Raw genomic sequence first — 14,167 nt, forward strand, 5'->3', positions numbered from 1 at the left:
TGAAAACGAACCCTCCCGACGGGCAAGGTGTTAGCTTTACCCTTCGGTCAGGTTTGTGTGAAAACGAACCCTCCCGACGGGCAAGGTGTTAGCTTTGCCCTTCGGTCGGGTTTGTGTGAAAACGAACTCTCCCGACGGGCAAGGTGTTAGCATTGCCCTTCGGTCGGGTTTGTGTGAAAAAAAACTCTCCCGACGGGCAAGGTGTTAGCATTGCCCTTCGGTCGGGTTTGTGTGAAAACGAACTCTCCCGACGGGCAAGGGGGTTAGTTACCCTTCGGTCAGGTTTGTGTGAAAACGAACCCTCCCGACGGGCAGGGTGTTAGCTTTGCCCATCGGTCGGGTTTGTGTGAAAACGAACTCTCCCGACGGGCAAGGGGGTTAGTTACCCTTCGGTCAGGTTTGTGTGAAAACGAACCCTCCCGACGGGCAGGGTGTTAGCTTTGCCCATCGGTCGGGTTTGTGTGAAAACGAACTCTCCCGACGGGCAAGGGGGTTAGTTACCCTTTGGTCGGGTTTGTGTGAAAACGAACCCTCCCGACGGGCAAGGTGTTAGCTTTGCCAATCGGTCAGGTTTGTGTGAAAACGAACCTTCCCGACGGGCAAGGTGTTAGCTTTGCCAATCGGTTGGGTTTGTGTGAAAACAAACTCTCCCGACGGGCAAAGGGGTTAGTTACCCTTTGGTCAGGTTTGTGTGATAACAAACCCTACCGATGGACAAGGGGGTTAGTTACCCTTCGGTCGGGTTTATGTGAAAACAAACCCTACTGACAGGTAAAGTTTGAAAACTAACCAACTAAACATGGATTCTTCAAATATTTGTATGGAATTGATTATAAATATTACTAAGAAGGTAGCAATACAAATAACATTGCAGTAATGACAAAAACTGGCGAGACCAATGACTCTTGGAGGTTGGGGGGAGTCCTCAAGTGACCCACCTCCTCCCCGACTGCTCCCAAAAATGACCACTGGAAAAGGCCTTCATCAACCCCACTGCTGATTGATGACTACAGTGACCCTACCATCGGGCTCAGAAGCCTTCCTTAACAAATGCTGCAGGCATTTGCTATTATTTAAGAGGTCTTTTGAGTTTTTGAAAAGTGATAAGTTGTTAAAGCGTTTGACCTTAAACCTGCACCTGTCTTGTTGTCTTTCTGTCCTGTTCTCCTTCAGGAATCCTCCTGGATCATCTGGTTTTTCATCTCAGATTTCACCCTTCATTGGACCCCAGTTGACTAACGGAAAAGGCCCTCATCGCCCCGACGACGACGGAAAAGGCCCTCATCGCCCCGACGACGACGGAAAAGGCCCTCATCGCCCCGACGACGACGGAAAAGGCCCTCATCGCCCCGACGACGACGGAAAAGGTCCTCATCGCCCCGACGACGACGACGGAAAAGGCTCTCATCATCTCCTCCGTCCCCCTGCTGATGGATGACCTTAGTGACCCCACCATCAGGTTCAGTAGTCTTCCTCAAGAAATGCTGCAGGTATTTTTCTGTTGTTCAAGTGATAGTTGTGTGTTTTTGAAAAGTGACAATTTCCTTCTGAGTTGAGGGTTTTACCTTAAACCTGCACCTGTTCTGCTGTCCTTCAGAAACCCTCCTGGATCATCTTGTTTTTGTCTTGGATTTCGCCCTTCATTGCCCCCCAACCTCATCGGCCCACAGAGCAAAAACATTAATCAAACTTAAAACATTCATCAAAATGACTTCAGTTTATCTTCTTTTTTTCCTTTTTATGTCTTCAGTCTGGTACTTTGGCTTCATCTAGACATTGTTTATTTTCTTTCTTTTTAATGAGCAATTTTGTTTAGACACTTCATAATTTTTTATTTTAGATATTTAAAATATCTTAAAATTTCAGTGTCAAATGTTAGAATTTAATGGTTATTAATTTTTGAGAATGTGCTCTTGTATCATTTTAGCGTTGCCATGGTTATGGCATTGATTATGAAAAGGCTTAGACTGGTTTATTGTGATCTGTCTGTATTTATGCTGCCGTTTTTCATTTTCTGTCTCTACTACATTATTTATTTAAACTATTTTTGTTTTTTCAGTTATTTTTCTTTCCATAGATTCTACACTTGGTGTGGTGTTCTGATTGGCTGTGGTTTCTTCCTGGAAGAGGGCATTGGCTGACATGATCCTGCCATCACCTAACCGTTCTCCCTCTCCTTTTCATTTCCACAAACATGGAAAGTTCTCCTGGATCAGTTGACCTGTTGTTGTGTCTCTGTGCTCAGTCTTCTCTCATCGCCGGTCGGTCATGGCAGATGGCTGCTGGTACTGAGCCGGGTTCTGGTTCTGCTGTAGGTTTCTTCCTGGTAGAGGGGAGTTCTTCTTCTCTGCTGTCGCTACATGCATGCTCTGTATGAGGGACGGCTGTAACGTCAACGACTCAACACAAGTGATTTGCTGTTGCCCCCTGCTGGTCAGATTTAGTGAATGCTGTAAGTAATGACTCCATACAATCTGCTGGGTTTTGTTTAGTACAAACTTTTTAAACTCCTTTCATAATCAGCTGAGCGTATTGTACTAGCAATTGGAGTACATGTAATTGAACTAAAATTATTTCAAAGTACATTGAGACAACATTTGTTGTGTATTGGCAATATATAAAATTGAACTTTCAAACTAACAAATGAGCCCCACCAATAAACAATATAAATATATAAAACCTCAACAAGAGGTACAAGAAAGTTCAAACCCCAAAATAGATACCAAAACATTTAAAACCCCAAAAGTAGATACCAAAACATTTAAAACCCCAAAAGTAGATACCAAAACATTTAAAACCCCAAAAGTAGACACCAAAACATTCAAAACCCCAAAAGTAGATACCAAAACATTTAAAACCCCAAAAGTAGACACCAAAAGGTTAAAAGCTTATATCTCTAAAGTTAATTCACAACAATGTTGTCAAGGCATTTTATGAAAAGTCATTTCAATTTAGTCAGATTACTATTGATCCAAGTTGCTGATTCGTTGGGTTCAGTTAATTATGAAGTAGTTTAAAAAGTTTGTACCAAACAAAACCCAGCAGATTGTATGGAGTCATGACTTGCAGTATTCACTCCTCCTGGCCAGCAGGAGGCGACAGCACATCGCTTATGTTGAGTTGTCGACTTTACAGCAGGCCCTCAGACAGAGCATGCATATTGTGACAGTGGAGAGGAAGAACTACCTTCTAACAGAAACAAACCAACAGCAGAACCAGAACCCGGCTCAGTACCAGCAGCCATCTACCATGACCGACTGGTGCTGAGACAAGACAGAGCAGAGTGACGACAACAGGTCAACTGATCAGGAGAACTTTCTATGGTCATGGAAGTGAAAAGGAGAGGGAGAACAGTTGGGTGATGGCAGCATCATGCCAGCCAATGCCCTTTTCCAGGAAGCAACCACAGCTAATCAGAACGCCAGACCAGGTGTAGCTTTTATGGAGAGAAAAATAACTGAGAAAACAAAAGGTTTAGTTTCTAACACACTGGCTTCTTCTTGACTTATAGATGAGCGCTAAATGGCTGAATTATGAATTTGTCTCCAGTAACCTTTTACATTTGTAGCTGCCGTAATATTGAATGACGTCGTTTGACCAAACTTATTTACAAGTGATTTTAATTTCATACTTAATGGAAACACTGCAAATGCAAAATTGTTTTTATTTTCCTCAATCATTGATATTTTCAGGCTAGTAGCCTAGCTTTCCTATACTGCTTTGCAATTCACAGAAATGTCTATGTTTCACAAAAACAAATGCCTGTCCTTTCTGCATGTTCTACATATGCATTTATGATTTGATTTAACATTTTGTTTCATTTGGAAATATGTTACTTTTTTTCTCTTATTTTCATTATTATGGATTGTTGTTGTGATGTTGGTTTAGATTGATTTATGTGATTAGATATAAGTTTTCTATTAAGCTTGGGTTTTGTTTTTTTGTTGTTTTGACGCTGATTTTTTGTTTTCTCTTTTTAATGTTTTTTTATTGTTAATTTTTTTCTCCTCCTTAATTAGCTTTTGTATTACATTTTTATTTTCTTTTTTATTGTTTCTTGTTTTTTTTTTATGTCTTCAATCATTGGTATGATACCTCCTTACTTTTCCTGGACAGAACATATAGAGGACCGCCTCCCTGGCAAGGAGGGGTTGCAAGATAACTTTTCCTACCAAACACGGTGATATTATTGCAGGGTAGACGAGGGAAATGCCGGTAGGTTTTTCGTATCTTGCTATATGTTTCTTTTGTTACGTCTTCCAGGATAGTGTTATGTTATGTCTTATGACTGAGGAGGGAAATGTGTGTTGATTTAATATTAAATATTATCATATTTATTTATAATCAAAAGGGGGGGAAATGTGATGGAAAAATAACATTAAGGTCACCTCTGCTAGGCATGTTATATGAATGATTGTGAACTCTCACCAAAAGAACTATTTGGGTTACATGTAGAAGGTTGGAAGTTGTTTTCTACAGCTGCATCAGAACCAGACTGTCTCACCCCTTTGTTGTTAATTCTTTATCTTTGGTATAAAACTCATGTGTTGTCTCTGCTCGACAGAGCTTTTCACCCAGACCTGCTTCATTACTGATTGTCCTACAAGCTCTCGGTATTGTGCACAATATATGAATAAACCTGATTGAGTGATTTCACCTGAACAGTGCTTGGAAATAGTATTTTTTTCCACGACAACACATTTGTAATGGAAATGGTGCCAGAGACAGAAACGCAGTGTGTTCAACACACAACAAAAGAGGAGGAATATTTACAGGATGAAATACAATTTGAGTTACAAAGGCACTTATTTAACATTTAGGATTAATAGTTTTGTATTTGTATGGTACTATGTGCTAATTGTTTTAACAGTACAGTGTAGCGCACACAACAGACTTGCAGCTGTTTTGCATCACAAACGCACTTTATGTTATCTTATGCTTTTCAGCTTGTCACATAAAATCCCAATAAATGAGGTAGATGTTTGTGATTGTAACATGACAAAATGTTAAAAAAGATCAGGGGGTATGAATTTTTCAAGGCGCTGTAATAAGTTGAAACCGATTATACTCCTGTCAGTTAGTAAAACATTTTTACTTTAAACATTTTTACAAACTTACAGATTATAGTAGTAACTTCTGAAAGATCACCTTTTATGTGTTAAATGAATGCTTGTTATGAACTAAGGCTTTAAATGGAAATTTCTAACCTTTTTGGCTGCAGAACCCCTTTTAAGTTCTGATATATCATTCAAAGATGCACCATATTTCTTCATTGCTGTAAGGGTGTTAAAGATGTAAAAAAAAGTGGAGTTTGTTAAACTAAAATTTAATAAATCTGCAACAATATTCAGTTTGTATAATCGGCCAATGACTTTCTGTTTTATACTCCCCAGGCCTTGGTCTTGGGCTGTTTCGTCGTCTTCTCAATCAGATACATCACAAAAATGGTCTCCATGAGGCTGAGCAGCATCATCGTAAATATCCCAAAACAGCACCTCACTGAAGGGGTTAAACAGTATTTGTTATTTAACACAATTATCCATGGCATTCTAGAGCTATAATGTCATGAATGTTTAATTTTGAACTTCATTACTTATAAGTGGAATCTTGTCAGAAGAAGAGAGCAAAATATCGTTGAGAATAAGCTGCATGACTGTGATGGCCAGTGCAGTAATTTTAAAGCCAACTTTTTCACCACCAGTGTCTGACATGAGGAGTGAGACTAAGTCCAGACACATGAGGTAGAAAATAGGCAACAATATTGTCAACAAGAAATTGACAATGTAGATTACAGAACACCTTTTCACAGTGATCTGTAAAATAAAAAGGTGAGAATCAAAATACAAGCAAATTCTTGCATTGTAAACAATTTCCTATTACATGACTAAAAATAAAAAATACTCACAGGAAAATATAAATGTCCAATTATCTTCCAGTTATGGACTGTCATTTTGCAGAACAACCACTCATATTGTGTTATTCTCTTCTGGATCTTCGTTGTGTATGTGATATGGCCATAGCGGCTTTTCAGGTATAAATCTTCTGCTGAGGTGAAAAGAAGGTTTCTTGGCAGGAAGAAAAAATTACATTTATGTGGCATGTTTACAATAAAACATGGTGTAAAGTTGCCATAAAACTACTTACAATCATACATGTTTGAGAGGAATGTGATGTTGCAGGTTTGCATGTCAAAAGGAAATTTGTACACATGCGTCCTGCAGCTGGTCATCACCACTTGATTGTTGCTAAACTCTGTGGTGCCATTGAAATTAATCTTGAGATATGGACTTGAAAGAGACTTTTCCTTTTCTACCCTGTAGGGAAAAATGTACCTCAGTCATCACATACAATGTTCTGTCTCAAAGGTGCTTGACTGTTAAATAATAAATGTCATTTATATACTGAGTGGATAAGCTTACATCTCCTTAATAGTTATATATGGCTTCCACAAAGTTCACTTGGAACTATGACTTTGTCGATTCCACAAAAGTCATCTGGAGACCACCTAATGTAGTCGTTGGTCCATTCCTACAGAGGAAAAAAGAGAAGGCAAGATTAGGTTAACAGTCATAACTTCATATTCTAAAACATATCTTTTAGGTAAATCTTACCATTTTAACACCAAGATGAGTCACAAAAGTCTGGTCAACCTCTTTCTGGCAAAACAAAATTGAAACAGAATGAGTGAAGAGATTGCTTACAGCTTACTGTCCAACACTCAAAGAAAATGTGATCAAAATTAGCTGTTATGAAATATTAAAAGTAGCAAAGAGGCTAAAATGTACTGGTGTATTGTTTTTCACATGTCAAAAAACAATTTAACGTAAAAACAAGCATAAAGACATGAAGATAAAGCATGAATGTAAGATATAGCCTAAATCTTGTTTAAAGTCAGGCTGAATAAATGAGTATTCAGTTATTTCAACAGAATCAAGACAGTGCAAAGATGAAGGTAACACATTCCTTAAGCTCTGAGGATTCATCCCTTCTGATTTCTGAACATTAAAGAACCATCAGGACTCTTTTAATATAAAACAAATTCACACTGGGGTGTAGATACACAACATTTCTAGGGGGATTTGCAGACAAATTCAGTCCATTCTACTACCCTGTTCTGTTACCCACAGTGCCTTCTAGTGGCAGGTGTGGAGAACTAAAACAACAAATACATCAGTTTTTTCTGCAAAAATACTGAGAAGCTATTTAGAGAAGTGAAAAAAATGTTTCTCTCATGAGTGCAGTGTGTGTAGCCAATGTCTGTCAACAGTTTTTATAATTAAATTCAATTGTTGTCTGGGGTGACCTTAGTAAGAGAAATTAAAGGTTGACAGTATCACACTAACACTCTCTCATTATGTTGGCTGGAAATGTTACGAGGCAGAGTTACTGCTTCATTTCATGAAAAAGGAAAAACAATGTGCAAGCTGGAAAAAAAACAGACCTGAGGGAACAGGTTTAACCCATGAAGGGAGGAAGTTTTATTGTCAGAAGCTGTGTTCAATAATGAGAACAAGATATTTGTGATGGAAGCTTGAAATCTGAGCCAAAGAGGGTCAGATTTCACAAAGAGTGGAGGATGTTCATAAACAAGTAGGATTATTTTGATTGCGAGAGTTATCCAGAAAGTACCTCTCTCAATGGAAGACATCTATTATTAATACAGCAGTTTTTTTATTTATCTGCTTTTGGTTTGATTTCCAGCTCAGAAATGAATGCACTGCATCTTTCTTTCAATGCATTTTGCAATTCAGATCTCTCCATTTTATATTGTGACGTTAAGCCAAATGTGGAGGAATAACCACAGGGCAGCAGAACTTCCTGTAAGGTTGTCATGGTTTGATAAAATAAAAACTACGCAATGTGTTTAATTTTTTACAAAGCAGCTACATAGAATAATAACCAACAGGTTGTACTGCTGTGCTATCTATCATAAGAAATACATAATTTAAATGTTTTTTTCAAAAAGCTAAAAGAGTTAGTTGCAGACTTTCAAATTGTATGTGTGGAGGAAACATAACAACCTCTCTCTTGATTATTTTAATATAGTAGAAAAAAACATAACTTACAATATCCAGAATGGGCCAGGGATTTACTGTGAGAACCACTTCAAGAGGGTTGTTATGTTTTTTGACAGGCAGTACCATGGTGTACATAGCATTGTCTTTGCTCAGGTTAAGGTGTTTCACAATGTCATAATCTGTACATCCCTCACCTGGACGCCAATATGTTTTGGCCTGAGATAATGTTTGCAAATATGTTAGTGCAAGTCTTTTTTTTTTCTCCCACCAAACCAGTGGGATAGAAAAGATTGCTTTAGTAAAAATATAGCTAAATGTACTGAATCTGAGTTCATTTGCAACAACAATGTAGACAGTTTTGCCCAAAACAGATGCTTTAACTTGTACTATGTGGCTGCTTTTTTCCTGCCATCCTGGCAACGACTCCACCTGTCAGAATAGAAAAACACAGACATTGTTTTTTCTTTCAATGCTATAAAAATACAGTTTATTATCTTCTGTATCAGAAGACTTGATTTTAGAACATCACTAATCTAGTTAATCAGCTTCAGAGCTTTGTAAAGCAAAACACTTAAACACAGAACAGCTGCTAGGAGCCAAAGAACCAACTCTGGCAGAACCACAAAGGGATCTGGAGGCTCCAAACTGAATGGGATTAATCTTATTGTTATTAAGGCTAAGAAAGTTCAATGTCATCCGTGATTTAATATCACATATAAAATTCAATAGCTGTTACACTGAATATTTGTTACCAAATTTAGTCAGATAGATCTACACTGCAAAAACACAAATTATTACAGAGTACTTTTGGTCTTGTTTCAGCAACGTATACATTTATTTGGCAGATTATTTCACTTATGACAAGACATTTTTTCTCATGTTATGAATTATATAATCTACCACTGGAACTAGTACTTTTTCTACAATTTCAAGGAATTATTGATTCAAAACAAGGTCCTATATCTTGCTTAAAAGTTACCTATAAGTTACTTTTGTCCTGTTACAACTGTACTAAAATATTTACACTGCAAACTAGACAAAAAATATTTGGTAATATTTTATGTTTTTGCAGTGATGTCTTTTTTGGAAGAATGAAAGTGGAGATTTTTCTTAAAACTAGACTCAGGAGTTAGCATATACAAAATTAACAGAAAATAGATAAAAATTGACGCAAGCAAAGAGGACAATCTCAATTTAAGCCAAGCCCTAATTCAAAACAGATTTTTGTGTTCAGATAATATAGCAGCCGGTAAAGTGGCCCTGAAAATTATGTGTTTAGATTCAACATCCCAAGAAAAACATTATTAATACTTTACAGGTATTGGCTCTGTAGGATTAATCAGAATTTGATTGATACAGACAGGGTATGTCAATATTCAACAAAATCAAATGGTTTCAATTGCAGTGACTCGATGACATACACTTTAGAGCAGCTTTAAAGGTCCTCATTAATCTAATATTAAAAAGTGGACAATAATTATTAAGATCTTCTATGCATCACACAGTAGAAATATGTCATTTAAAATCCTGAAAGTGAGCCATACCACTATATTTAAAAAAAGCACATTTCAAACAACAAACATTTACTCTACGAAAAAGTTTCAACTTACATAGTAGGAGGAGCAGAAAGTACAGATTTGTGAACCTCATAGCTGTTGGGCTTCAATATGTGTCTTAATCTGTCCTATGAGTTATCAGGGGATTCTTGTGTCTGAACACAACCAGAACAGAGCAGCAAGTGTAATGATGCTAAATTTGCCTTTCCAAATGAACAGAAGCTGCTGGAAAGGGCCAACACCCTAAGCACTCAACTGTTTGTCATAAAAGGACGTCTGTCCATTCGAGCAGATAAAATGATAAAGCCATGGCTTTTACATTTTATGTTTCAACTAATTGACAAAGTATTGCTGAGAAACACTCTAGTACTTATGGTCAAATAATTGTTGCCTTCAAACAGAGCTACTTATTCTTATATTATCAGTTAAGTTGGAACAGTTCTTAATGTATTTGTAAGACAAAAAGTTTTTTTTCTTCCATTTTTTTATATTGTGCAGCTAAAAGGACACAAAATCTACTAGACAACTTTTCCTTTTCAGTTCAATCCAGGATTTTATTTCTGAAAGTGCTAAAGTGAGAACCGAAAACAGAGTGATGGCATTGAATCAAGCATGGAACACCAAACTCAGGCGACTATGCATAAAACAATGTCAAACCAAGACAAAAATAGTTGTTTGGTCGGGAAGTTGTTTCTTCAGACATTTATCAGCATTTTAAGTTCTGTTACTCTGTGCTTTACAGTTGGTGGTTACCATAGTAATCCGTAACTGACAGCTCCTCCCTCTTTTTCTGTTGCTGTCGGTAACTGTGGTATGTATTTGTGTCAGCTCTATGTTATGTTTTCAAGTGTTATATTTTAACATGTATTTTAGACAAATTTGATTATATTCAGTGTTTCATGAGTACTTTTTCTATGATTTGTAAATGTTTTTAACTGTTACTCTCAACTGCTGATATCTGCTCATCGGGAGCTATTGCTTTGTAGTTTCTTTGAGGTTATTTCTTTTCTTTTCTTTACTGTACAGGGGCAGAAGCTGCTGGATTGAAATTAACCAACTCGATTTCCTGTTTGTTAGAATAAATACAATGAAGCTGAATTTTATATATATTGTATATATATATAAAAAAAAAATTCCCTTCTCACCCACTGCGGGTGGTTCTTATCCTCTGAGCTCGGGTCCTCTACCAGAGGCCTGGGAGCTTGAGGGTTCTGCGCAGTATCTTGGCTGTGCCAAGGACTGCACATTTTTGGACTGAGATGTCTGATGTTGTTCCTGGGATCTGTTGTAGCCATTGGTCCAGTTTGGGGGTGACTGCCCCGAGGGCCCCGATGACCACAGGCACCACTGTGGTCTTCACCTTCCAGGCCCTCTCCAGTTCCTCCCTGAGGCCCTGGTATTTCTCTAGTTTCTCGTGCTCCTTTTTCCTGATGTTGCAGTCGCTTGGTATTGCTACATCTACCACAACGGCTTTCCTCTGTTGTTTATCCACTACGACAATGTCTGGTTGGTTTGCCATTACCATTTTGTCTGTCTGGATCTGGAAGTCCCACAGGATCTTAGCTCTGGCGTTCTCCGCCACCTTTGGGGGTGTTTCCCACTTTGATCTCGGGGTTTCCAGTCCATATTCTGCACAGATGTTTCTGTACACTATGCCTGCAACTTGGTTATGTCGTTCCATGTACGCTTTCCCTGCCAGTATCTTGCACCCTGCTGTTATGTGCTGGACTGGATAACATAAATTATCCATGTGCTGGATGAATAATTTGGCTGAACCCCCTCAGCCAAATTATCAACAAGACTGGCTACGGATACCGACTCAAAAATGGGGCCAACATCAGTCACCTTCTCTACATGGATGACATCAAGCTGTATGCCAAGAGTGAGCGAGACATCGACTCACTGATCCACACCACCAGGATCTACAGCACGGACATTGGGATGTCATTCGGACTAGAGAAGTGTGGTCGGCTGATCACAAAGAGGGGGAAGGTCATCCGCACAGAAGGGGTCTCACTCCCAGAAGGAACAATAGCAGACATAGAGGACAGTTACAAGTACCTAGGTATACCACAAGCAAATGGCAACCTCGATGAGGTCACAAGGAAAGGAGCCACAGCTAAATACCTCCAACGAATAAGGCAAGTCCTGAGAAGCCAGCTCAATGGCAAGAACAAAATCCGCGCAATAAACAGCTATGCCCTGCCAGTAATCAGATACCCTGCTGGAATATATATATATATATATATATATATATATATATATTATTATTATTTTTTTCTTGGCAATATATTAGATATAGGGGCTGCACAGTGGCGCAGTTGGTAGCACTGTTGTCTTGCAGCAAGAAGGTCCTGGGTTCGATTCCCGGCCCGGGTCTTTCTGCATGGAGTTTGCATGTTCTCCCTGTGCATGCGTGGGTTCTCTCCGGGTACTCCGGCTTCCTCCCACAGTCCAAAAACATGACTGTTAGGTTAATTGGTCTATCTAAATTCTCCCTAGAGATGAGTGTGTGTGTGTGTGTGAATGGTTGTTTGTCCTGTATGTCTTTGTGTTGCCCTGCGACAGACTGGCGACCTGTCCAGGGTGAACCCCGCCTCCCGCCCGGAACGTAGCTGGAGATAGGCACCAGCAACCCTCCCGACCCCATTAGGGACACAGGGTGACCAGAAAATGGATTGCTGGATGGATGGATATTAGATGTATCTTTTATATATGTACAATAAAAGACAGAAAACACAATTTAATATTAGTTTTATTTAGAGAGCGTTTCCATATATGTCACACCTTTAAAGTATAGCACTTATACTGCTATTAAATTTTTGTATAATTCATATAAATAATCCAAGCATATCTGAGTATCTATCTGTATGACCTCTTAGCAGGAATAACAGTAATATATGTTTAATAATGCCAACAGGGCTCCGTTATTGGGACAATAGTTAGTAACAAATGTTTAAAATACATACTTATGTCACATTTTTGCTAATTCTCTGCCTCTTTTTGCCTTATGAAGATACACAGCTTGAAGAAAAACCCATTATTATAGTTCTTTGCATCTGAAGTTTACGAATCAGAAATGCCACATTCAACACATATAGCCTGGAACCAACATGAAATTTACTTAAGTACTAACTTAGCAAGTGACTCATCAATAACAACTTTATGATGTCTTTTCTTGTCTCACCAATAATAATAATGTCATCATCTGATGCCATACTTCACTTGTTAATCAAAGTCAACCCGCAGCTACATGATGAGATATGTTGCTTTCTCAGATCTCAAGATTAATATCTGGATCATTCTGATGAGTCTGATTTTGAGAGCCACACTGAGAAGACGACAGCTAAAAACAGAATGGCTGACAAGACATATAGAATGGAAAAAATCTTTTCTATTTTCTTGGCGACTCCGGTCCAGTAGCCATCCTTCTTATCTTCAGACTCTTTCTCAAGAAAAGCTTTTTTCATCTCTCCAAGTTCATCTGAGACTTTCTCCACTGCCAGGAATAACTCAGTCAGTTGGCTGCTGCTGCCCTGCAATAATCAGATTCAGAAGTTATAAACCAGATAATGGGTTATCACTTTGCTTATTACAAGAAAGTATCTAATTACCAGGTTGTTTTTTTTTAAACAGATGACTTCTGCTTTTTATTTCCAATTGTGAGAACCCTAGCATTGTATATAAATGAAACCAACCCTTGAAAAGATTACACTAACCCCTTTGCACATAGATGGTGTTTGATCGGTCATCTCATCACAGGTGGAGGCAATGGAGGACGTTTTTATTATTTCTGAAAGAAAGTGGTGAACACAACAGCTTCATGGATCTGTGTTTGTCTATTAAGAAATGTATAACACAAATCATGAGAAACTACAATCAGATTGAGCTGTCAGACTGATTTTAATCTAATCTCTTAGATAGCAGTGAAAATTGTTTATATTTTGGTTCTTACGAAGCTTGACACTCTCTTTCTTGCTTTCCAGGAATGAAGAGTCTTTTTCCATCAGATAATTCAAGAAAATGGTCTCCAAGAGGCTGAGCAGCATCAGAGCAAAAACCCCAATGCAGTAAATCACTTGGAGGAACAGAGAGCACATTATGGTGAGAATGTTAATTCATATGTTAATTCAGTAGCAAATGCAGGAAACATTTTTAGTCACCAAGAGCAACATAATAAAATACCTGCCAACCTATGAATGTTTTCACAAATTATAATCCAGAATGAAATGTCCCCAGTGGTTATGTTTGATTATATTGGAGACTTCTGTTGACTAACTTTGATCAAATGAGCAAACTCAATGGAAAACAAGCATGCAAAGTGATTGTCAAAAAATATCCATATCCCTTTGAGATGTTTATATTTTCTTATTCATTCACTTGTATTTTGTTGCCCCTATTATTAGTAGTGCACCTAAAAACAGCAATAACAAAAAATTATAAGTCATCTAATTTAATTATTATCATTGATGGCAGTGGCTGCACTGAAGAATTGGAAGAAGATGCTCTGTTCATATGAGAATAAAATTAAACTGTTTGACTGCTAGCAGGGTGCTACTTGTGGCTGGAAGCTAACACTGCACATGTTGGTCA

The 14,167-nt window shown here is 38.2% G+C and overlaps 1 long non-coding RNA gene and 1 pseudogene across 1 annotated transcript; both read right to left on the reverse strand.

Moving 5' to 3' along the window:
• Positions 1–2,252: 2,252 nt before the first annotated feature.
• LOC114152409 (5-hydroxytryptamine receptor 3A-like) lies at positions 2,253–9,743 on the reverse strand (annotated as a pseudogene).
• Positions 9,744–12,973: 3,230 nt separating this feature from the next.
• On the reverse strand, positions 12,974–13,580 carry LOC114152225 (uncharacterized). The gene is made up of 3 exons (XR_003597080.1): positions 13,530–13,580; positions 13,294–13,367; positions 12,974–13,110 (listed from the first exon to the last, which is right to left on the reverse strand). It is a non-coding gene; the product is annotated as an uncharacterized LOC114152225 (long non-coding RNA).
• Positions 13,581–14,167: the final 587 nt, after the last annotated feature.

Source organism: Xiphophorus couchianus, chromosome 10 (genome assembly GCF_001444195.1).
Source record: "Xiphophorus couchianus chromosome 10, X_couchianus-1.0, whole genome shotgun sequence".
NCBI lineage: Eukaryota > Metazoa > Chordata > Actinopteri > Cyprinodontiformes > Poeciliidae > Xiphophorus > Xiphophorus couchianus.